Genomic DNA, 27,632 nt, shown 5'->3' with positions numbered 1-27,632 from the left:
GTATAGAAAATCCATGTAAGTCACTACCATATATTTAATACCATTTGTTCCATTAGGCCTCATGATCTTGAACATACATGTGAACAAAATTTATTTGATTAGAAAAAAGTTACCTCTCCTGAGTGTAGTTACGTTAGCTCTTCTGTAGCTTCTAGTCATGTGCATATATGAAAAATTTTGTTATGAAAGGGAAACACCCAAAACAGTAACCTGTGGTGATAATACATTTCATGGGGTGGTATTATAGTGATTTATAATTATGAGCAGATCATGATTTCCATATCCTCTGGATGAAGAAACCAAACTATGGTGAATTTGGGCACTTTCCCCCAAAATTCCACAAACAGCCATGCCTATCTCTAGCTACATCATCATCATCATTATAATACATTTATTTTTTTTAATGTACTTTATAGGAAATCATGTCTTGTATATGAGCTTACATGTAAATTTAAGAAAGGAAATGTAAAACAAATAATGTAATTATTAGGCTGAGATAGGATACTGGTTATTAAAATAGATATATAAATATGTTATAACTTCCTATCCAAATGTCCAAATTTAGTCACTGAAAAGCACTGCAACCATGAAACTCCCCCTGGCCCTCACAAGAAGAAAGAAGCTTGAAATGAAAATATAGACATAGAAGTCACTTAAGTGCAAACATAAAATGAGCCAAAATAACAATATCAGTTTACATAATTATAAAATAGAATTTGAGAAGAAAAGGAGCAAAAAGGGCTATTTGAGGATAATAGAGAGCTCTCTTTAATTTTAAAGTCATGTCATAGTAGTTTTATAGTTTAAACTCCTGCTTTGGCACTAATAGTAGTGTATCCTTGCCCAATTATTAGTAGCTTTTGGCCTAAGGTGTTTTTTTTTTTAATCTATAACAAGTAAGTATCATAGCTCCCTCCTCACTGTAAACTTGGGAGGATTAAATTTTTGTCAATCTGACAAAAATCTCACAGAATGGCAGTTAACACATATTAAGCAGTTAATAAACTTTCTGCCATAATAATTATTGTGTTTTACATATTATACATAATAATAAGTATTTAATGTCATATAATATAATGGAAAATAATAGATATTATTGGTAATATATCAAATAAATTATTTTATTAAAAAAACTTACATGAAATATCACAAACCTAATGTGTATTAAACAAGGCACCAGTAGAATACTTAATGTAAAAATTCTAGAAGTAGACAAAAACCTCATTTTCTATGCATATTTATGTTTATACTTTGTAACTATCTTATTATCCTATAAACAGAGAAAAATATGTTGCTGAACATTCACAAAAGGTACATTGAAATATAGGTGCAAAAATTCTCAACAACTCTTATCAAATAGAATCCAACTGTGTATAAAAAGAATTATACACCAAGTGCGATTTATCCCAGATATACGAGGCTTATTCAACATTCAAAAATAAATTACTGTAATCCATCACATCAACAGACTAAAAAAAAAATCAAATTTTTATATCAATAGGTGCAGAAAAAGCGTTTGACAAAATTCAACACCCATTCATGATGAAAACTCTCAGTAAACTATAAATAGAAGAACATATCCTACAGAAAACCTACAGCCAAAATTATTCTTAATGGTGAGAAACTTTCAGCTTTCCTATTAGGATCAGGTACAAGACATCCTTGCGTGTCACTACTCTTACCACTGCTTTTCAATATTGTACTGGAAGTTTCCGCTAATGCAACAAGAGAGGAAAGGAAACTAAAAGGTATACAGATTGGGAAGGAAGACATAAAGCTGTCATTGTTCATAGGTAACATAATCATCTATGTAGAAAGTCCAAAAGAGTCAATGGAATTTCAAAATTCCAGCAAGTTACTTTGTGCATATCTATTTACAAACTGATCCTAAAGTTTATAAGGAGAGGCAAAGACCCAGTATAGCAAACTCAGTGTTAGAGGAGAACAAAGTTGGATGACTGACACTACCTTACTTCAAGACTTACTATAAAGCGAAAACAATCAATACAGTGTGGTATTGGTGAAAGAATAGACATATAGATCTGTAGAACAGAATAGAGAGCTCAGAAATAGACCCTCATAAACAGAGTCAGCTGATCTTTGAAAAAGCCCCATTGAAAAGATATTGCATTATTATTGACTGTATTCCCCTGTACATTTCATCCACATGACTCATTTATTTTATAACTGGAAGTTTGTACCTCTTAATTTTCCTCAGCTATTTCACTCATCCCACAGCCTCCCTTCCCTCTGGCAACAAGCTGTTTGTTTTTTTCATCTATGACCCTGTTTCTTTTTGTGTTTGTTCATATGTTTTGTTTTTTAGATTCCACATAAGTGAAATCATATGGTATTTGTCTTTGTCTGACTTATTTCACTTAGTATAATATCCTCTAGGTACATGCATGTTGTCTCAAATGGTAGGATTTCCTTCCTTCTCATGGATGAATAATATTCCAAGTATCCAGTGGAATATTATTTCACATTTTATCCATTCTTCAGCCATGACTGTTCATCTTGATTATATTGATATTAATATAAAATAATTTGACAATAATGAGAGGAAAAATTAATAGAAAAGGCTTTATGTCTAGATATAATTTTTGATATAAAATTATAGTAAATAATTACAATTTATCTTATTCATAATATGTTTACAAGGAAATACACTTGAAAATTTGACAGTGGAGGTGAGTTTTGTATATCAGAAAATAAAAGAAATTATAAAATGCAATTATTTTTACAAAACAAGTACCAATAGATTCATTCTATATAGAACATGTATTTATTGGGTGTTTGTAATCAAATGAAAAAAAAACCCTTTTTTACACAGATATGCTAGTTTTGAGATCACCATTTGTTTATGATTGCATTAGTATTTCTACCTCCAGTATTTTTACACTGTCCTCTTGGTTCAGAAATTTTTTTCCCTAGCAGTGGTTGTTTGCTTTAAACTCCTTGAATGTGACAATTATTTCTTTGATGTATGGCTGAAAATAAATCATCCAGAATGTATTTAGATGGACAGTGAAAATATAGCTTATCTGATAAAATTGCTCCAATTTTCTTCATGAGTTGAAGAAGGAAGGAGAAAACAAAACAAAATTTTCAGTAAGATATTCTTGGGTTAATCCCTTACCTCTTTAGGTTGCTTAATGTGTTTTGGTTAAGTGATCAGTTTTTGAGATATTCTGTACAAAATCTTTCTCTTATCCAAAATAGTATCTGTGTTCGTAGGGGTAGTGGCCAATTTCAAGCTACCAATATGAGCTCACTGAACAAGGAGTTAAAAAGACATACATACAGTTAGCTCCAACCTCGTAGAATGTACATGACAGAGCAGAATAGGTTTGGTTCAGAATCATAAGCTGAACACTTAAAGTAATTCACTCTCTTTTGGAAATATCCTTGGACTTTCAGGCCTCATTCCATTCCCTGCTCTTCCCCTAGTTGATAGCTAAGTGGGTAAAGGGAGGCTTACCAATCTCCTTTCTCAATCCCCAAATTTATTGCCTAGTGATGAGGATAGAAGATGGAGAACAACAAGATTTAGTTTAATTTATTAATGTCAATCTATACTCAGAATGTGAATATTTAAATAAAAAAGGCTTTTTTTTTTTGCCCAAATGCCTTGGTTTTCATATCCGTGAGTGTCCTGCTTCTGGCTGCTCTAGTCACAACAAGGCCCCTTGATCAAAAGGTCATTCTTTATTCTGATGGCATTCATATTATAAGTTTTTATTCTGTTTAAGTAGTTAGTTTGAATATTAGGGGATAAATCGGCACTGAGATTGAGATGTACATCATGAAATCTGTTCTCTTTTCAGGCTTGGTCAAGGTCTACGCAACTCTGGCCAGTTGGCTCCCTTTTACATCTTACACTATGGACAACCTCTGCGTCTTGATCATGTTCTCTATCCAGCCGCTGAGAAAGTCTGTGTCCCTGAAGTCCCTTCTGTGGAGTCACCATGATTCTTGCTGTATCAGAACCCATGGAGGACTTCTCTCAATTTGGTGTCACACTACGTAGAAATGAAGGTTAGTTCGGAGCCCTATCTCTGCATGATCTTGCTGTCAAGGTTGCATTTACTCTGGGTCTGCTCCCTTGATGAGGACTCACCCTTCTGCTCATCTTTCCCCAGGATATCAATCAGAATGTGGAGCAAATAACTCCTCCATTATCAGCTTTTGAAACTCAGAAATATTGTGACCATGACACAAAACTTGCTATATTCCTTTCTTATCTCTATCTTCTTTCCTTACAGAAAACACTGAGAATGAGAAGGAAATCTTGCTTTTATTTTTTTTCCATCTTGTATGTTGATTCTTTCTAAGTTTTATTGAGATATAAATTCATGTAATATAGAATTTCACATAACTTAAATTCACCATTTTAAATGCTATAATTAACTACATTCACAAGGTTGTACAATCATCACCACTATGCCATTCCAGAATATTTTTATTACCCAAAAAGAAACACCATAACTGTTATCAGTCATGCCCTCCAGTCCCTGGAAACTACTCTACTTTCTGTCTCTATGGTCTTATCTATTCTGGACATTTTATATAAATAGGATCATACAAAACATGGCCTTTGTGTCAGGTTTCTTTCACTTAGCATAATTTTTTCAAAGTTTATCCATATTTTGCATGTTTCACACCCATTAGGATGGCTATAATGAAAACAATGAAAAATACCAAATGTTCAGGAAGATAACTGGGTGCCTCATACTTTGCTGGTGTGAATATAAAATAGTGCAACTACTGTGGAAAATAGTTTGGCAGTTCTTCAAAAAGGTTAACATACAGTTATCATACCACCCACTCTTGGGTATGTACCCAAGAGAAGTGAAAACATTTTACACAAAAACTTGCACATGAATATTCACAGCAGCATTATTCGTAAGAGCAAAGAGTGGAAACAACCTAAATGTCCATTATCTGATGAATGGATGAAAAAAAAATGTGGTATAGCCATACAATGGGATATTATTGAGCCATAAAAATGGAATTTAAACATATGTTTTCAAAAATATTATGTCCTATTTCTGTCAATATTTTTGTTTTCTCCCTTTCCTGGAAGAAATAATGATAGGAGGACACATACTGTATTACTAACAAGATATATATAATCAGAGAATATTTTTGAAAATATTAAATCCTGATAGCTGACAGGCTAATATGACAGAGAGATATGTAAATATTTATTTCAATAGTATATGAGAAATAGTTCTGTATATGACAGTGGTGTATCAGGCAATATGCTGTCTAAAAGGTGACCTTAATTTAACTTGATAATGCATAATTATTTATCAGGGGACAAGCAGGAAAGAGGCTGGCATTCCATGCAATGAAGAAGAACACTTGTGAAAAAAACTGAGGCATAAAATAGTTTGTAGCTGAGTTATGGGAAATAACAATAGACAGTGTTCAAGGACAAATCCAATATGGTCTTGAATAAGATAGGGAATGTAGGTTTTATTGTACCAATGTACAGATGAAAAATTGTGTATGGGAAAAGAAGAAGCATGGAAGAGAGAAGAGGAGTCCAGTTAAGAAGCCATTTATATGTTAAGTTAAAGATGGGTGAGACATCTAGATAGAGAGCACTCAATACTAAAGTTCAGAAAAAAGATCTGTACTCTAGACACAGATTTAGGATTCAGTCGTTATTTGTTAATTATTAGAGCAATTGTAGCAGAATGCAAATGTATTACTTTGCATTATATTATATTGAGATCCACATATACACACACACTCCCGGTACTTGGGTTGATGGATATTCAGCTTGAATCATTTAGAATTTCAGTGTGTAGAGGAGGAATTTAGAGTCAACATATCTAATGAACCTTAAATATTCATAGAAATTTTCCCACTGGAATATTTTAAAGCAAATTGAAGTTTCAATATTATTGAAATGAAAGTGTAATACATAAGATTATAAGCATTCTGTGTTATTTAAAATATAAAGTGCTTATGTGAGTTTTACATCGGCTCAAGACTCGTATTATTTTGTTAATGATAGCATCAGGTCCTAGAAGTACTAGTTGTGTAGTGTCATTCTATAGAAACAATGATTGCTCTGAAAATTTTAGCTAGAATCATCCTATTTTGATCTATATTTTTGTTACCCTTGGGCCTAGAATTTACATATGCTGAATTGCAGTTATCCCCTTTCACTGTGGATACTTAACAATTTAAGCCAGCATTTATACACTTTTAATGCCTTACCACAGTTAATTTGCATGTCTATTTCATATTCCATATTAACTCCTTTGTTTATTTATTTATTTATTTATTTTTAATTTTTTTGTGGTACGCGGGCCTCTCAGTGTTGTGGCCTCTCCCGTTGCGAAGCACAGGCTCCAGACGTGCAGGCTCAGCGGCCATGGCTCAGGGCCCAGCCGCTCCGCGGCATGTCGATCTTCCCGGACCGGGGCACGAACCCGTGTCCCCTGCATCGGCAGGTGGACTCTCAACCACTGTGCCACCAGGGAAGCCTCATATTAACTCTTCTGGATGTCTGGAATTCTCCTGAAAGAATTCATTGATGTATATAATTCATTAGCATTCACTTGGAAGCTCCTGCTCTGAAAAAATTTTAAGGAAGATAATTACTAGTACTGAAAGATGGCTTTTGGTATATTTTCTATATTAGGAAATATGCTTTACATTAACAACTCATCAAATATGCATAATACCTTATTAAGACCATTATTATTATTTACTGAACAAATATATGGATTTGACTCTCTTTGAGTGGTACAATATACACATATTAAAGGTATAATGCTTAAGTCCATTGATGCCACATTGCAGTTAACTGTTTAACTTTATAAAGTGGTTTTGTAAATGATTCTGCTGATTAGGGTTTTAAAGACTGTAGAAGGGAATTAGGGGAATAATATAAGAAAAAGACTAATGAACTCATTAAAAACTGTTTTGCAGAAACTACATGCACCATAATGCACACAGTAGCAACAATTAGTCAAGCAAATAAGCAATGAGTTCTGATTCTCTTACCTCACCAGTAAATTCTGCCAGTACATAATTTGTGAGGCATAACATTACCTGCTAATGACTCTATAATACAGTTCAGATAGATTTTTTACAAGGAGAATCAATAACTTTAGAAAACATTTAGAAAGTTTTACTTAGATTGCTAATATGATTAAGTGTGGGGGGAAAAGACAGCTATAATTTATTTAAACCTTTGTCTTACCAGAATAATGACTTTTTTATGAAATAAATCCATAGTGATTTCTACCCTAAAGAATAGTTTGTTCAAAACAAGACAACAGGCCCCAAATGAAGTCACTTATGGTAAGCCCCATGTCACCAAAACAAGACTTAATTACAATTTTGGTCTCTTCCAGAAATGGAGTCTTAAACTAGTTAATCAGGAATCACTAAGGTAGCCCTAGTAAGGTAGTCTGCCCAATAGACCACATGCCATCCCCTAAAGGAAGTGACCTTGCCACAGCCAATCCACTTTTTGCTAGTATAACTTCCTTGTTCCCACTCCCTTCTGCCCTTAAAAGTCTTTCATTTTATACAGCTCTTTGGAGCTCATTTCTATCTGCTAGGTGGAATGCTACCAGATTCATGAATTGTTGAATAAAGCCAATAAGATCTTTATAATTTACTCAGTTGAATTTTGTTTTTTAACACGTTTAACAATTTTCCAATGATTTTACTGTGATGGCTGTACGTGTATTTTTACTTAGTTTTAATAACCACAAATGTATTTCTAAATACATTCTTTAGCAATAGCTAAAGAAAAGAACATCTACAGCGAGCAAGGCATGACAAAACTAGCTTCAATTTTGAGCAGATTATACTTACTGTAGTTGCATAATGCAATTTTAAATAGATTTTTTCCACCTGAGTACACTGCACTGCACATTATGTTACTGTGAAGGATTAGTATACATTTCTGTGGTCTTGTGGACTCTCCTTTGCCTGAGTGGTGATAGAGGATCTTAGGTTTCCTCAGGCTTACTTGCTTCCAGATAGAGCTTTGACTTAAGATCCTCGGGAGTAATTTTAGATGGAGCCAGAGAAAGGAAGTGAGAACTCGAGAACTCAATGGTGTGAATTATGGTTTATCTTTGCACTTGAATTTCTTGTCTCTTGCTGGTGTGAATTATAACTTTACTACCAGTTACATGTAGATTTGGAGGCTCTGTGTGTGATGAATATATACATAAGTCTCTAAGTGCTTTTAACTCTGCTAACCTAACTAAAAATTCATTGCTGTCCTTTTTTAAAAACGCATCTGTATTTCTAACTACACATTCAGCAGAAAAATCATTTTGTATAGACTAGCCTTTTTTTCTGTATGTGTTTTTACAGACTTAATTGGAGTTCAAAGATTCCAATATGAAATATTATCTTAGCTATAAATCTTATAGTCTTTTTTGCAGCTTTACATTTTGGAGCTTTATCCTTAAGTTTCTCTAGTAATAATTGGTGTTTCCTTCATTCAGGTCCCTGGAAAATATTCAGTGAAGCAAATTGTCAATTTTATAATATACTAGCCTTAATGGGGTAATTTTTAGACATCCAGGGAAAATGACACACTTCCTTGATTTTATTTATATAGTTTTTATGATTCATGCACTGATTTATTTATTTTACAATTGTTTATTTGACTCAATCTATACTCACTGATGGGCTGATATTATGGAAACCATAGAGACAGCTAGGCATAATCCTTCCCCTCAGCAGCATGGAATTTTCTTTCACTCACTTAAAAGGAAAACTAAGGAATTCAATCATCTTTAACACAGGCCAAATACTTCCTTTTTTTCAGGAAGAATTTTTTAGGAAGTAGATTACCTGATGTTGCTTATCTAAATCTTTAGAGAATATTAATATCAGTCAGTTACTCATTTGGCACATATTTATTGACACTCATCATGTTTCAGCACTTTTCTAAGATCAAGTAAAACAATGATAAATAATAAAAGCTCCATTCCCTATAGATGTTTCATTAGGATCTAAGATAAGAAAAAAAGACAAGAGACAGCTAAAATATTGTGTGATGGGTTTAAAGGAAGTAGATAATATGGGATAACATTGAAGGAGCCTCTAATCTAGGCTAGACTTTGTCTAAACTAGTTGGATTTTGGATGCTATCCTAGAATAAATGACACCTAAGAGGAGACCTGTATTTCAAACACTTAGTGGATGGGTTCAGAGAAAGAGGACAAGTATTCTAGAGAGAGGAAAAAGCATGTACCATAAACCTGGGTGAAACAGTGGCATTTTAAAGTAAATGATAAATGTTAAATATGGAAAATGGGATGATAGTGATAAGACTGGAAAGGTAAATAGGAGGCAGATCATACCATATTTGGATGTCAGGAGATGAGTGATGGGGAGGCAGTGAACTGCTTTTTAAATAAAGAGCAATTCAATCAAATGGATGTTTTTGGAAGCATCACTCTGTACACAGTATGGAGATTGAATTGGAGGGGGAAAGAGTTTATTAGAGGAAAACTGTTGAAGTGATTCAAGTGAAGGATGTCAGTCATCTAAACAGAGTTGTTGAAAATTGGAGAACTATTTAGCAAAAGAAATTTATAGGACTTTGTTACTGAAGGGATAGGAGAGAAGTAAATCAAACATGACTGCCAGCATTTTGTGTGTTTTTTTGTTTTTTAGGTGGATGGGATTGCCATCATTCTGCTTATGAAACACATTAGAAGGAGCAGATTTTTTTGGAGAAGATAATGAGTTTTCTTTCAGATCAATTAAGTTTAAGGTGGTCATGGGGCATCCAAATGAAGATGTTTAAAAGTTTAGCTAGAGGGCTTCCCTGGTGGTGCAGTGGTTGAGAGTCCGCCTGCTGATGCATGGGACATGGGTTTGTGCCCCAGTCCGGGAAGATCCCACATGCTGTGGAGCAGCTGGGCCCATGAGCCATGGCCACTGAGCCTGCGTGTCCGAAGTTTAGCTGGAAATGTATAGGCAAAATGTACTGATCAAGGGTTTGATGAAATTTGCCAAGGAGAGTCTAAATCAAAAGAGAAAAGAAGGGCTTCCCTGGTAGCACAGTGGTTGGGAGTCTGCCTGCCGATGCAGGGGACACGGGTTCGTGCCCCGGTCCGGGAGGATCCCGCATGCTGTGTGGAGGCTGGGCCCGTGAGCCACGGCCGCTGAGCCTGCGTGTCTGGAGCCTGTGCTCTGCGGCGGGAGAGGCCAAAACACTGAGAGGCCCGCGTAACAAAAAAAAAAAAAAAAAAAAAAAAAAAAAGAGAGAAAAGAAAGATGGGAGGAAAAAAAAGCCAAGAAGGACAGAAAGAAGGAGCTGCTACAGAAATGTGAACTGAACCAGGAAAATCAGATACAGATAAGAGAATACTCCAGTAAGGGGAGTTGTCAATGCTATCGAGAATTCAAGAAAGATGGCAATTGAAGTGACCATTGGACTTAGTAACAACAAAATTATTTTTACTTTGCAAAAATGTTTTTAGGGGTTATGTTAGGTATGGTAGCCAAATTCTAAAGGGTGGTTCAGAGGGCGGGTGGTGAGCAGGTAGAAAAAGCTAATTTAAATTAACACAACACTACCTGAAAGTTTGTCTGATTAGAGAACTAGCAATACAAGAAACAGTAAGAGTAAATAGAATCACAGGGAGCAATTAGCTTCATGTTAACCCTCCTTCTACTCAATTTCTTTTTTTCTGGCTATCTTTTCAGGATGTATTATCGTTACATATCCTCCAACTAAATATTATCAGTAGTAGATCCTCTTTGTTTCCAAGTAGCCTGAAATACAGATGCAACCAGATATATATTAAATAATAATCAAGTAGGGTTAATACCATCAATGTTTAGAATACTACTTCAGCCACTGTTATTGCTGAATGGGAATGACAAAGGGTCCAGACATAATTTAAAGCACTATTTTACTTAAAATCTAACTGGCTTGTGTATCCCAGATCTCTATTCTACCACACAGAGGCACTTCCTTAATACCTTTGCCTTTAGAGAGTGACATGAATGCTTTCTAGACATGTGGAAAATGCCCCCTATGAATACCGACACCTCCAATTTCATTCTCCCACTCTTCTTGGGCCCCTCTCCCTTAAACAGTTGTCCTCCCCTGATTTCTTATGGTTTCAGCCATCCATCCTTTCTAGAGATGCCCTAACTCTCCCTACAGACTGATGAAGTTCCATTTTCTCAGTTCTTTCTTCTGTCTTATAATACCCTAGTCTTTGGTACCTGCTAATTCCAGCCAGTTCCTTTTGGCACCTTAAATAAAAGGAAAACAGTGCTCACATAACACTGAAAATGGCTTTCCATGCAAATGTTAAATTCTGGCTTTTCCATGGGAGAGAGAACAAGCTGGGGACTTCCGTGTCCTAGGGAGAATGTTTTTTTCTCCATTTCTTTTGTGAAATAAAGTATAGGTTAACATCATTATGAAACATGGGGCTTTTCATTTAAAGGAGGAATACAGAAAATGTTTCTATATTATTATAGAAAAAAGTGCATGAGATAAAAGACCTTACACTACCTCTCACTTATAGCTTTGTAATCTAGGTCACATTACTTAAAGTCTCTAATAATCAATTATTTTGATCAGTAAAATAGGGACAACAATAATGTTTACCCACTAGGACAGTGGTGAGAATGAAGAAAGATAATGTAAAAAAATCCTGGTATGTGGTAAACTCTCAATAAATGTTATCCATTATTGTTAATGACCTTCACTTTTAGAAAGTAATAGTCTTACTTTCTAATCTTATAATGCAAAAAAGGACCTTTACCACATTTTCACCTAAACTAAGCTTTCAAGCTTCTTTAGGTCAGAAATGGTCAAATATTGATGATTTCATATTGTTCAATCTAATATTATCCAGAAATGAATGATGCCACATGTTTGACTATGAGATGGCAGTAGGAAGTACTTTGAAGGACTATGTTCCCTTTTCCTACTGTACTTAGAGTGCAAGAGAACTTCTTTTATAAAAGAAGGACAGAAAAAGATATTTGCTAGTGTGATGAGGGTAGTAGTCAGTTTTTAAAAGTTTGTTCAATGAGTAGTTTAAACTACGATTTCTTTATAGTTTAAAAATTGTGCTTATGATTTTATTTGGATTTGAATTTGTTATAAAATTAAGCATTAGTAAAATTCTTAGTATAAAGCTTTATTTCTTGGGCACATCTTTCATGATTTAAACACCATTTTTAGTTGATGTTAATGAATTTTCTAAAGATCCGTGTAACATTTCTTGAGCATGTGGTCATTTTAGTTACACTAAATCTCATTTTAATAGTGCCCCAGATGGAACTCCCTTTTTTAAGCATTGGCTTGCAATAAATATTAAACTTTGTAATTGTAGACAATTACAGAAAATTGTTGACAATTGTTGACAATTGTAGACAATTCTAATTGTTCTCTCTGACTATAGAATAAGGAAGCACTCAGTTGCACATAACACTTTAGATATAATTTAATGGAAAATGTAATTTTCAATACATATTTCTCTGTGGTCACAAGGAAGCAAAATGGGAAATAAATGTTCTCTATTCAACAATTAAAGTTTTTAATATGATTTCCAGTAATTAATTTGAAATCCCCAGTTGATATACCTCAGAAAACAAGTACACTTCTTAAGCTGTCTTTTCCTATAGTCCATGACTTTCTGTTCAGGAAACAAACTAATGTTTAAAAATGCCAAGTAAATTTTCAGCCTGAATTTACTATTCTTGGGATGGGAAAACAGACAGGAGGAGGACCCTAGAATTAAGCTCAAACTCAAGTAGACAGTCTATGATATTATCTAACAGAATAATATCATGTGGAAAATTCTAGGATTCATCTGTTAAGAATAAGACAGCATATTAAAAAAAGGGGGGGGCAACCTCCTTCAGCTGCTGCTTCTGCTCCCTTCTTGCCCTTCAGTTAGTTACTTTCCCTTGGGCCCTTTTTTTCTCAGTTAACTTTTCTTTTTTCTAACTTTTCTTTTTTGTTTTTCTTTTTTTTCCACTTTTTAAAGTCTTTATTGAATTTGTTACAATATTGCTTCTGTTTTATGTTTTTGTTTTTTGTCTCTGGCATGTGGGATCTTATTCCCCGACCAGGGATTGAACCCTCACCCCCTGCACTAGAAGGTGAAGTCTCAACCACTGGACTGCCAGGGAAGTCCCCTCAGTTAACATGAAAGAATTTGTAATGCTCCTCTCAATCTTCATGCTTCTATAAAGGAAGGATTCTTATAACGAATACAAATTCTGCTGTTAAATTTTTAAATAATGTACTGCAGATTTATTGAGTGCCAATTAGACACAGGGAAATGTTACGTTAACACATAGAGAAGAGTATTGTGGAAGAATGGTAATGAAAGAATGAATGTAACATTTTTTCTCAAACGACAATTCAAAACTTTGTGTTATTTAGTATAAGTGCAGGATGACGTCTTATAAGAAATTTGAATGAATTACTTTCGATAAAAGCACATATCTGCCTCTTATTTGGCAACTTGTTAGAAAGAAAGATATTAAAAGAAGAAAAGGAAGGAAGGAAGGAAAGGAGGAATCAAGCAAGCTAGCTATGAGAGTGTTGCAAATAATGCCTCACTGAATAAAAATATGGACTAAAAGTTGGAGTGTTAATAGAGAGCTAGGAGAACCTTCATTCCTGTCAGCTAGCTGCAAGGGCAGAAAGGTCTCAGATGTGTCTAACTCTCAGTGGATAAATCAACCCCAATTTATAAAGGATTTTTTTAACTTTAAAAGGTCTATTTCTATGCCACAATAAATAGTTTGGGGATTATCTAACACTTTGGATTATCTGCACCATTAGTGAGGATAATAAAGAGCTGACTGCATTTTCCACTGAAATAGCACGGTCTATTACGCTCATGAATAGTCTGAGAATGAAGCATTGGAAAGTCTTTCTTGCTGTGTTTATGCACAACAGTTTAATTGACTGCAGCGTGCTTGATGGGATTTTAAGGTAGTTTACAATTGATGGTACATCCATGACTTATTCAGTGATTATTTTCAAAATTATCAAAACTGATTATAGTAGATAAGTATATAGATATGGTCTCAAGAAGCTTTTAATTTCTATTCTTAAAAACAATGAAGTATTGTTTCACAAGTGTCTTGTCCTGGGTTTCTCTGTTTCAGTTTTCTTGACTGAAACATTTTTGCCCTGCTCCCTTTTTCAATGGCATAGAAAGGAATTATCAAATACTAATAATTTTCAGGAAATGTATTTCAAGTGATGTAAAGGAAACCAATCTCAGTTACCAGAGTTTAAAACTCTGATAGACTGGCAGAAATTCATTTTACCTAAAAATATTTCAAGCATTTCTGCTTATGGAAATCATAAAAAATCAGTTTTTTTTCCCCCTAAACATTACCACATGTCTGGGACTTAAATATCCCTATCAAACTTATGATAAAGATAAAATTCCTTTATGTTCCTCTCCAAAGCTATTTTTGTTATTTTTCCATGGTCCACGAATAATGCTGGAGAAAATGGCATTCTTCACTCACTAAATCAGGCATGAATTTGCAATAGCATTTCATGCAGAATGTCTGGCATAGATCATATTATGCCTTCTAATTTAAAGTTTTAAAAATAACTGTACAGTGTATTATTTCTTTAAAAGAAAATAACCCAAGTCCTAGGACTCTTGAATGGTAACATTAACAGCACCATTTACCTCACAATGACAATACTTAATTAGAAATAGCCTTTAGTGCATTCTTCTGCATTTATTCATTTATAAGGAAATAATAAAAACAAAATTTTGATACTACTAGTACGAGAGGTTTATATAAATGGCTTTAGGTGAACTTTTCCCATATAACAAAGTTCATTCATTCATTATTCATTCATTTATTCTCCAATGTTTTGTCTTTGTTGTTCATAATATCTCAAGCTCTGTTATAATTGGTAAGGAGATGTTTTAGAAAAAGGCAAAAAAAAAAGGACTTTCCTTCTCATAGAACTTACATTCTAGTGCAGTAGATAAGCAGTACACAATAAACTACTCTGCTCTGACTTAAACAAAATACCACAATTTAGAGTGGCAAATCTTGCTTCCTGAGTGACAGCCAGATGATGCAACCCATGAGGGTGGGAGGAGTTAACCCTCTGATGAACTTTATTCAGGGTAAATTGAAGATGGTAAAGAAACAGGCAGATAATATTTCTCATTTCTCCTTTCCATTTATTATTACCAAAGAGAGGAAAATTATCTTCAGATTGAGGGTGAAAAAAATTTTCGATGAACAAAAACCAAGGGAATTTACTATCAATAAACTCTGACTAAAGAAATTTCCAATAGATAACAAATGAAAAAAAAAAAGTTTAACCTAAGGATTGATCTTAAAAAATATAAAAGCTTTTTATTATGAACAACCTCTTGCTATTCTAAAACAGAAAAAATTATCACAACAAACTCTTATATACTTATCATTGTTTCAGCAAGGATCAAAGAAAGCATGGCAGATCTTGTTTGACTTATTTTCTGTCAAAAAAGAAGTCTCCTATTTAATTAATTTAAAATGAATCCTAGCATCTATGTCATTTAATCCAAAAATATTTTAAGATATGGGAATTCTTTAAAATAAACCATCAGTATATTATTTTAAAATAGAATAAATCAGTATCAGTAAAATAGAATAAATTGAGTATCAGTAAATACTCAACGTGTCCAAATTCCCTTGATTAAGTCATACTTTTTAACATTTTATCTGCTCGAATATTCAAACAAAGCTCATGCATTGCAACTGGTTTATATATCTATTACACTTCTTGTAAGTTATTGGTTTTAAACTATAGGTTCTCTCTCTCTCTTTGTGTTAGAATTTACTTGTTGAATAAATGAAGCCATATGTTTCACAGAATTTCCAAGGGTTGGATTTCGATAATTATGTTTCCATGGTGCCATTTAACATATCTAATAGGTTCTTTCTGTAAATTCTGTACTTTGGTAGATAGACCTTAGGACCAATAATTTCAAAGGGCTGTTCTGATTTCAAAAGGTGGTTTCATTTTTGTGATCTTAGCAAACAATGAATATTATTGTTTAGATCCATCTTTTAACTAGGGATTGTTGCAAAAATGAATTCTGAATTTCATTTTTGTTATATACAAAATTGCTTTATAAAGAGAAATTATTTGGTATCATCAACTATTTGGTTACTCTAAGGTACTCTTTTATAGGAAAGGCAGAAAAAATATCAGTTTTCAAAATAAAGAGTTAAAAAATTAGTATTCTCCTATGGTGATTTTTTTTTTTAGTATCACTAGAAACTCATACATTAACATAAATTTGAATCTTGTAGATGTATTGAATTGTTATTCTTATTGACGATCAAATTGTCTTATCTTTGCTCAAAGTGTAGGGTCACCTCACTTTGATTCCTGAGTTCTTCTGATATAATTTAGTACTCTTTAAGTGTTTTCTTACTTTCTGGTATGACAAGAGATTTCAGGATTAACTTTTACCTTTTCTGTACCATATCTTTAATCAGCTTTTTACCTCCCCAAGAATCACTTGTTCACAGCAAGTATTGATTTATTTTGGATTTATTAGTATAAATATATATGATAAAATTTTAAGTACTCACTATAAGAAAAGAAGTAGAATATATCCTATGCAAACTTGTAGAAAACTATGAAATAAGAAAAAAATATTAATTTTAATATAAAATAAAATTTTAATATTAATTCAAAATACAGTAGAAATTTTAAAATGAAACAGAAAACATGAAACAAAGAAACAAAATAACATATAAGCAACAAATTTAAATTTGTGAGTAATGACAATTACCTTAAATGATATAAAATAGCTGGTAAAAAAACACCCCAAAATCTTGAAATTAGGTTTTAAAAATCTAGCCTTTTGTTATTTGCCAGAGACATCTAACATCTAAGAACACTGAAACTTTGTTATTAAAGGGCTATAAAGAGAGACAACTGGGTAATACTAGCAAAATGAAAGTTGTGTATATATTACTGTTTGTGACAAGATAGATATTAACGCAAAAACACTTTCCCAGAGGTAACGGTAGTCACAATATAAAGATAAACACTTAAACTTAGAAAGAAAGTGTAAAATCCTTAAATTTATAGATACCCAACAGCATAACCTCAAAATGAAGAAATCAAGAATTTGATATTTATAATGAAAATTCAGTAAATCATAATCATATGTGAAGGTTTTAACTTCTCTCCCAGTAAACAACACATTAAGAGAAAAAACGTCACTAAGGCAAGAGAAGATAAATACATTAACAAAAAGAACACTGTGCCCAAATGGAGGAAATACTTTAATTTTTAAGGTACAATATTACCCACTTTATGCATTTTATACAAGTGTACAACATTACTAATTCCAAATAATTTTATAATGACAACCAAACATTTAATAAAGGGACAATTTAATTCTTCCACAAAATCTTCCAGAATATATAAAAATATTTTTATGAGATTAAAATAGCTTTGAAACCAAACAGAGTCCAGAAATTAATAGTACAAGACATCTAGAGTGACATATCTAGTTGTTAACTTTTGAGGGGGAAGTAATGGGTCTATCAAGGTAGATTTTGTGTGTTTCCTCTTCTTTCAAATAAGTCCGCCAGTAGGTAGCATACATTCTCCTTCTTTCTCACTTTATAGGAGTACACTCTACTGATGATTTAGGAGATAAAATCAGAACAGTGTTATAAAGGAAATCTATTTGGAAGTGAAAAATATAGACTCTTTTGGAGTGAACAATACATGATTTTACACTTGAAACTGTAAACTTTTGGAAGTATTTTGTAGTCATGAGAGGGACTTGTATGGCTGTGCTGTTTGTCTCTATTATTAGAATCTGGATATGTAACCTTAGGCATTCAATGCCAGCTAAACAGCATTTTAAAATTGGCAATCAGTACATTGTATGGCATACTTGGCTATAGGCTAGTAGCTGTTTCAGTTAGTTGCATGTATCACATATTTAGTTCTGAACTCAAAAGAGGTGAAGATATCATTTAAGCAAACCAGGAAAGATAAAGAGGCTATCTGAGCAACTAATAGAGGTCTTGATCTTCATATGTTGGACCATGGAGACCTCAAAGACACATGCTTCTCATTGCAGAATGAGTATATGCCAGTCACCTGGGCCTCAGAAAAAGTGTGGTCCATGGAGGCCATCTTAGCCAAATGGAGGAGAGTTTTCTGGAACACTGATGTGGAATAGCACAGGTGCAGCTATGCCTGCAATCACAAGTCTAGCAGAGATGGTATCATATCTTTTTAGGTATTGTTGAACAGAACAATATTTGTGACTCTAAAACTGAAGGCAGCTGGGTTTTTCCTGTACTAATAGTACTAGTGTGGTTTTAGCTTTGAACTCTCAGTGACTGTGATAGGCTGAGCTCCCATCTTATGTTTTATTGTATAGGTTGGATAGAACACAAAGACAATTCATATAAGACCTGGTAACCAAGACCTCCACCCCTCCATCATCAAGCAATGAGACCTTCAGAGGACTTCCCTGGTGGTCCAGTGGTTAAGACTTCACCTTCCAATGTAGGGGATACAGGTTTGATCCCTGGTTGGGGAGCTAAGATCCCACATGCCTGGCAGCCAAAAAAACAAAACATAAAACAGAAGCAATATTGTAACGAATTCAATAAAGGTTTTGAAAATGGTCCATGTCAAAAAAATATTAAAAAAAAAAAATGGGACCTTCAAAGAAATGTTTTTGGAGCATCTTCTCCAGAGACTAAAGTTTGACTTGTTTTCTAAAACATGGTGAATATGGGGCCAATAACCTGATTTCTGCTTATTTTGGGTGCATTATTATCTCTTTCAACTCTATAAAAGGCAAAGCACATAGATATCAAGTTCTAGGCAGAATAGAGCAGCTTAAGAAAAAATAGATAAAATACAAATCCAAGTATGTGTGTGTGTGTTTATCAATATTAATTCATAATTTTAATATTAACACAATTAATAATAATACCTATAATAACTAAATTTATAGTCATGTTTTAGGCATAATTCTATGATATTAACATATATTAACTTGTGTAATCCTCCAAACAAACCTGAAAGATAGATAGTATCCTTGCCATCCCTATTTATAGATATGCAAACTGAAGTACAGAGAAGTTAAATAACTTGCTGAACAGTATAAGTGATGAGATTGAAATGGGATTTAATCTATAGTCTATGCTCTTAACCACAACAGTATGCTAAGTCTGTTACTATAATGAAATAAAAAACTGTTTTATTTTCTTGAAGTAGACAGCTCCTGATATATAAATTGTAAAATAAATCATTAAGAATATTCAGAAAGGCTCTTAAAAAGGTGAGTAAAGAGAATGGAATAGCCTTCCCTAAACATGTAATAAATCTTCAATAACTGAAATTTGAATTGGCACATGAAAAGACAGAAAAAAAATTGAACAGAATAGAAAATCCAGAAACAGACCCAATTATGCAGTGTCTTATTATGCAATAAAGTTCTGTCTCAAGTCTACAGTGTAAAATTAGACTTTTTGAATAAATGATATTTAGACATCTGGTTAGTCATATGGAAAAGATAAATTTTGTTTCCTACTTCACCAAATTGTACATTAGGATAAATTCCAAATGGATTAAAACTTAAATTAAAAATATGAAATAATAAAAGTACCAGAAGTAAATGTGGGTACATATTTTTGGGGAGAAAATAACAAAAAATTTGGAACACTATAAGCATTTTTAAAATGCAACACAAAACCTGGAAGTCATAAGTTAAAGAATGATAAAGTTTACCACACTAAAAATCTAAAAGCAAAATACTATAAGCAAATGAAAATATGAATGATATATTGGCAAAATATATTGGCAGCTCATCACAGACAAAAGAGCTAATGCCTTAATATACACAAGATTACAGGAAATGAATAAGAAAAACTCAAAATACAATGAAAAAAAAAAGAAGGAAAGGACATACATGGGCATTACTCAGAGATAGAAAGATAACTGGTTCTAAAACATAAAATATGCTCACACTCACTCATAATTAGAGAAATGCAAATTAAACTATCAATACATTGAGATGCCATCTTCATCTAATAGATTGAAAGAAATACCAACTTTGAACAATATACTAGTTGGCAAGATTGTGGAGATGCTGCCTTTCTCACTAATTTTTGGGGTGAGTATAAAGTGCTATAATGCATATGCAGCATATTTTGGAAAAATATATCAAAATATTAGAAAGGCATTTGTTTACCCACTGGACAAAACAGTCTCACTTTTGGGAACTTATTGTCCCAATATATCTGCCAACTTACAAAATAATGTTCAATACTATTTGTGAAGATTTATAATTACAAATTATTGAAAACAGTAGTCCATCATTTTTATCATTTCCATCAAGAGGACACAATTTCTATAAAATATCATATACAAAATAAAGTACTATGTAGCTACAATGCTTTATCAGATTTCCTAGTTCTAAACCAAATGATATTAAAATTAAAGAATAATAAAATTTAGCAAAGATCTGAGTGGCCATCTATTCTAAAAGCAGGTGGGAAAATGATCAGAAATAATTATCATGGAATTTGAACAATTATGTATTAACTAAGTCATTCCTTAGGCATAAAACAATTGTAGAAACTGTTCTTTTAAGTCAATGGCAAGCCACTTCTCTGATTCACTAAGGTAACTCTACTACTTAGTTTTTTACCTAAATTGTGAACATAAGCCCTACCTTATTTTAGAATTGAGAAAGACTTAGTCTTGAACACATCACTTACTCTAATGAAATACAGCTAAGTTTTCATTTGGCATACCCACGTAAGATAAATATTTTCTTGTGTTATGATTGACATTTGATTTTGATTAATCACATCTCTTTCCTAACGTATTATTACCCTAACCTAAAGACAGAAAATACTGTATCTTTGCATTGTTTTGTTTTGTTTTGTTTTCCTGCAATTAGGCTTTATTACCACCAGGAGGTGATGAAAATTCCTTCTATCCTTCCACTTCAAGTTTTTTTGTAATAGAATGGTGAAGTTTTTACCATCTTCTTACATCATTTAAAAATACAACCTCTTTTAATGAGGCCCAAACACTCAAATGTTACAACTTACCTCAGCTAAAATGTATAGTATTTTTCCAGTTTTACTGAGGAAATAATTGGCATATATCATTGTATAAGTTTAAGGCATATAGCATGATGGTTTGATTTATGTATATTATGAAATGTTCAGCTAAAATCCATCTTCTCATATAGATACAATAGGAAGAAAAGAAAGAAAAAAGAACAAAAGTAAATAATTTTCTCCTTGTAATGAGAACTCATAGGATTTATTCTCTTAAATTTCCTATATATCATACAGCAATATTAACTATAGTCATCATGTTATATAATACATTACATCCCTAGTCCTTGTTTATCTTGTAAATGGAAATTTATTCCTTTTGACCACCTTCCTTCAATATCCCCTTACACCATCCTCTGTATCTGGCAACCACAAGCATGATCTCTTTTTCTATGAGTTCAGTTTGTTTGTTTTATTTTCTGGTTTTTAATTTTTTGTCTTTTTTTAATTCTGCATACAAGTGAAATCATACAGTATTTTTGTTTTGTTTTGTTTTTTGTTTTCTTACAGTACGCAGGCCTCTCACTGCTGTGGCCTCTCCCGTTGTGGAGCACAGGCTCCAGATGCACAGGCTCAGCGGCCATGGCTCATGGGCCTAGCCGCTCCGCAGCATGTGGGATCTTCCCAGACTGGGGCACAAACCTGTGTCCCTTGCATCGGCAGGCGGACTCTCAACCACTGCGCCACCAGGGAAGCCCCCATACAGTATTTTTATATCTCTGTCTGACTTACTTCACTTAGCACAATGCATTCAACATTCATCCATATTTTTGGAAATGATAGGATTTTCTCATTTTTTATGGCCGAATAATATTCCATTGCATACCACAATTCTTTATTCATTCATCCATCCATGGATACTTAGGTTGTTTCCATGTCTTGGCTGTTGTCAATATTACTGCTATCTTTTTGAGTTAACATTTTCATTTCCTTTGGTATTACTCCCAAGAGTGGAATTGCTGAACTGTATGGTAGTTCTATTTTAACTTTTGTGCAGATCCTCCATACTGTTTTCCACAGTGGCTGTACTGGTTTGTAATCTCACCAGCAGTGCACAGGTTTTCCTTTTCTCCACATATATGCTGGCATTTGTTATCTCTTGTATTTTTGATGATGGCCCTTCTAACTGGAATAAGGTAATATCACTTGTGGTTTTTATTTGCATTTCCCTGATTATCAGTAATGTTGAGCACCTTTTCATATGCCTGTTGGCCATTTGTTTATCTTCTATTCAGTTCATCTGTCCATTTTTTAGTTAGATTATTTGTTGTTGATGATGTTGTTTGTTTTTGTTTTGCTATACAAGTTGTAGGAGTTCTTTATATATTTTGGATATTAACCCCTTAGCAGATATATGGTTTACAAATATTTTTTTCCCATTCTGTAGGTTGTCTTTTCACTTTGTTAATGGTTTATTTTGCTGTACAGAAGCTTTATAGTTTGATGTAGTACCACTTGTCTATATTTATTTTGTTGCTTATGTTTTATGTGTCATAGCCAAAGAAATCATTACCAAAACCCATGTCAAGAAGCTTTATTCCTATGTTTTCTTCTAGGAGTTTCATGGTTTCAGGTCTTACATAAGTCTTTAATCAATTTTGAGTTAATTTTTGTGAATAGTATAAGATATGTGTCCAGTTTCATTCCTTTATATGTGATTATCTAATTATCCCAGCACCATTTATTGAAGAGACTGCCCTTTCTCCACTGAGTATTCTTGGCTACCTTGTCAAATATCAGTTGCCTGTATATGCTTGGTATTATTTATGGGCTCTTGATTCTGTTACATTGGTCTATTTGTCTGTTTTTACGCCAGTGTCATACTATTTTGATGACTATGTATAGCATGAAATCAGAAAGTGTGATGCCTCCTGCTTTGTTCTTCTTTCTCAGGATTTCTTTAGCTATTCATGGTCTTTTGTGGTTCCATATAAATCTTAAGAATGGCTTTTTCTACTTCTTTAAAAAATATCATTGGAATCTTGATAAAATTGCAATGAATCTATAGATAGCTTTTGGTAGTAGACATTTTAACAAATAATTCTTCCAACCCATGAACACAGGGTACTCTTTCGTTTATTTGCATCTTCTTTGATTTCTCTCATTAATGTCTTGTAGTTTTCAGAGTAGAGAATTTTACATCCTTAGTTAAATTTATTACTAAGTATTATGTTGATTTTGATTTTTTAAATGGGATCTTTTTTACATTCATTTTTAAACAATGTATTGGATATTTTATTTGGGATATATTTTTATTCAAAATTATGCCCTGTAATTTTCAGTGTATTTTTTTCCAACATCAATTAAGTGCATGTATGTGAGAACTTCTGCCTATTGTTGAAGAAGTTCAGTACAGCTGTTTCATTAATAATGCAACTAACCACTCCCATCAAGAATTTGGATTGGTAGTCACATTTTATACCTAAACATGAGCCTGGTATCTTCTTATTTTGTTTATAGAGTGTAATACAAAAGGTTATGTATCAAGTTATGGCTGTGAAAGGGAATGAATTTAGTCTGTCTTATTACTGTCACAGCTGCAATGCTGAGAGCAGTCAGCATCTGATTCTTGGCAATCACATTAGTTCTTTCTTTCTTACTATACAAGTTCAAATGGTAGTCACTTTGAAATCCTAGAATAAAATGCTGATAGATAGGGGGCCTTGCCATCACTCTGGAAAATCACCTGTCTCTTAGTATTTGCCACTTAATTAAAATAGCATCTGAAATAATGAAAGGAGGGTGCTGAAAATGTATGCTAGGAAACAAATGCTGCAGAGAAGCTCTGGTGCCTGTGGTTAGCCAAGCATTATTATTTATTAATTTATGGATTGCAGTGCCCATGTATCAGAGTACTTTATGACAACAGAATCAACAATATAGCCTTGAAAACAATAAAAATCCAAGAAGGTATGCTCTCCTCAAACAAAGAATAGCAGTAATGCACTTTTGATTTGATAGAGAGAAAACTGTAGACACTCTGAGCTTCTTGACAAATACCACATCCAGAATTTTAAATTCTCAGGGGAATTAAATTGCTTTAGATGACCTTTGATCAATTTCAAAGAGAGGAAAATTATAATGCTTTAAGCCAAAGTCCATTTTGGATGAACACAGTTTATTTTAAACCTTAATGTTTATATTTCCTATATCAGTTTTATAAATATGTCTGATATTTCTATCAGCTTTCTGTAAATGCACCTGTCATTTTTGTCCACATTAAATAAATAAAATATATTTATTTTTTCAACTCAGAGTAAATTTTATTATCTTTAAATATGAGATAAATAGTATCTTTTGATTTATCTTTTAAAACATTCTGGATGTATGTAGAGCCTAAGAAAAATAAAAGTGGGAGGAAAGTCATTCTGTTTAAAAAAGCCTAACTAAATCACTGAAAAATAAATAGATTTAATATAAAGTTTATTTAACTCTGTACAGTAGCTGTAGCTGAATACATTCCATTCTTTTTGTGATATATTGGGGGAAGTAATGACTGTTGTCTCCTCAAAGGCTATTCATGGTGTCATGATATATCTTTACTCCTATGGCCTCTAAAAATGCAATACAGAAAACAAATGATTTAATAATCCAAAAGGGAAAAGAAAAAGAAAAGCTATGTTTACTGCCATTGAATATAAAAGTACTATTTCACAGAATAGATTAAATAGAGGAGTCTATTCAAATTTTATTTCAATGTTTCCCTCCTTGAAATTATTAAGATTGACACAAAAACAATTCCTTTATATCAAAAGTTAGAGAGGAGGCAATATCAAGGAGAAGGTGGGGATGTGGGAAAATCAAAAATGAAAGAACATAGGATTCAGTATACTAAAATACCAATACCAGTATTGATATTAATTAATAACTATACTTTTGGGAAAGTTGGTTCACGATTTTTTTTGAGGCATCTTCTTTTTGAACAACCTCGAATCATCAAATATGTCACCTTCTTAAGCATTAAAATCAAAGTTTGTCTTCAAATGCATGGACAGTGTATATACCCCTGTTTAACTTTTGGTTTTCTGCACATGCAAAAGGATATTTTATGAATAAATTGAAGGTTGGATAAATAAATTGAATGAATAAATTGCAAACAGTAGCAGTATACATTATTTTTGGTTTTAATTTCATTGTCAACTTTATTTTAGTCTGATCTAAAAAATTTAGTTATAAAATAAAAACATTTGATTTGTGTTTTAATTTGACTTGGAATTTGGTAATAAACAAAATCCTCCTCAAAAAATTAATTCCATTTCTTTTAACAAATATTTATTGCTTTTCTCCAATGTTTAAGCCACACTGCTAGAACTGGGGCAACAAAAAGTCAGATGTGGCCATCGACCATTACCCTGAAACTCATTAGAAAGGTAAAATAACAGTTATGAAATGATATAATCAGTAGAACTTTAGTCTGTCTGTTTCCAATGGCATAATCGATTGAGATAATTAGACAGTCACTACTTCTGGTAATGACACTCATCTAGTGGGAGGAAATGCCCATAGCAAGAATTTAAATCACCTGGAACCAAGTCCTCTGAGGGGATTGGAAAGTAGACTTCTAAGGCAAGCCCATTTGAAATAGGAAATAGCAATTTTAAATGTGACTGAAGAAGGAAAAATGTATATCTACCTGAACTAAAAGTTAAAAATAAAGATAATTTCACCTATGGTCAAATTCAGGAAAGTAGAAGGGCCATATGGATTTGCTTAAAAAGCATTGAATTATTCTTGGAGTTTATTGTTCAGGGGCAAGAAAAGGTGGGACAAGAAAAGGTAATGTCCTGGGAACCAGCAGAATAGACATATGTGTGAATCATGCATTTGCTATCAGTGTAACTCTGAGCAAGTCTCTTAGATAAATGATGATCACTTACCTTAACTGTAAAATCATAGTTTTGAAATAAATGATCTCTCAAAGTCCATTTTCACTCCAAAAAAATCTATTATTAAGACCTCAGTAAACCCCCCTCCAGAAAAATTAATTAAAAAAACTTTTGGTATCCACAAACATTCAGAAAAAGAATTTAATGAATAAAAGTTATATTACAAATAATTTTTATGTAAATGATTCCAATGCATAGTTATTTGTAACATTTTATAATGGAAATAAAATATACAGGTTGTAGTAGGACATTGAATTAATAGATTTTCATAAATCCATATCATGGGAATAATATGCAGATATCTAAATTACATTTTTCAAAATATTTAAGTACAAGGTAAATGTCTGTGATATAACATTTGATCAAATATGTATTTAACTTGTATTTTTTGTTAATACCATATGATCTTAGTTAAATAACTGTATCTATATACATAGTTATAACTTTAGCTAGATATATGCATGCACACATAGACATATATTTGTATCAGTATAAATATACATAGCTAAACCCATACATACCTTCCCACAAAATAAATCCAAAATGGCAATATAAAAAACGTTAATTATGTTTATCTTTAAAGAAATCATAGGTATATATCCTTCACTGCAGTTTTCTGTATTATTAATTTTTCTACAATAAGTATATACTGGTATTATTTTTAGATAGAGAATTATAATTATTTAATATATTTAGTCAACATTTAAGGTTTTGAACATTTACTCTGTGCAGACATTATGCGAGGGGTTTTATATGCATGTTTTCACAACTAACTGTGAAATATAAACTATTTTATATCACATTTTACAGTGAAGTAAAGTGAGGATTAAGGAGATAGCATTTACATGGAATAAAATATATCCTTTTAGAAAGTTGGGTGAAGTTTCAATGCAAAGTATTGGTGTATATCAAAAAGTAGAGTAAAATTATATGTAAAATATTAATCAAGGCATCAAGTTTTTCATATTTCCATAAAAGTCATTTCTTTTTTAAAAGTCAATTTTGTTATAATAAGAACAAAGCTCTTCATGAATCAACTGCAAGATGGTGTAAAAAAAAATTTCTTATCAATATAGAACAGAGAACATTAGAGGGAATAAAATGATCATTTGTAAAAGAAAGAATGGCAGTTGAGGTCCAGTTTTTGTGTTACTGTATATGATGGATGAGTTAATTCTTCTGACTAATGAACCGAGTCTTTCTCTTGGCCAGAACTAATGAACTAGGATGTTTTGCAGACTCAATATTGTAAGGTAACCACTCCTCTGAAATAGACATGAGCCTTGATGACAGCAATCATATGTTAAATAATGATCATGGTGAAACCTTCCCTGAAGTCACTCATCTTTTTCTTATTTTTTCTTAACAGTGTTTGAAAGATCATGGAGGGAGGATATGAATGGAATATAACTAGGAGAAAACAAGGGATTACCTAGTTTCAGAAACATATGAGATTTCTTTATCATTTGGGGAATCATAATTAAAATTAGGAATGCAGCTTGACAATATTATTTATATAATTTCACTCTTCACTCATCAGCTTTTGTTCAATCTTTACTTTTGTCATCTCAAGTACATGCATAATCCAATGATGATAATATCATACGGTAT

Source organism: Mesoplodon bidens (assembly GCF_964165515.1).
Source record: "Mesoplodon bidens genome assembly, chromosome: 4".
NCBI classification, from domain to species: Eukaryota; Metazoa; Chordata; class Mammalia; order Artiodactyla; family Ziphiidae; genus Mesoplodon; species Mesoplodon bidens.
This window is presented reverse-complemented; position numbering follows the sequence as displayed.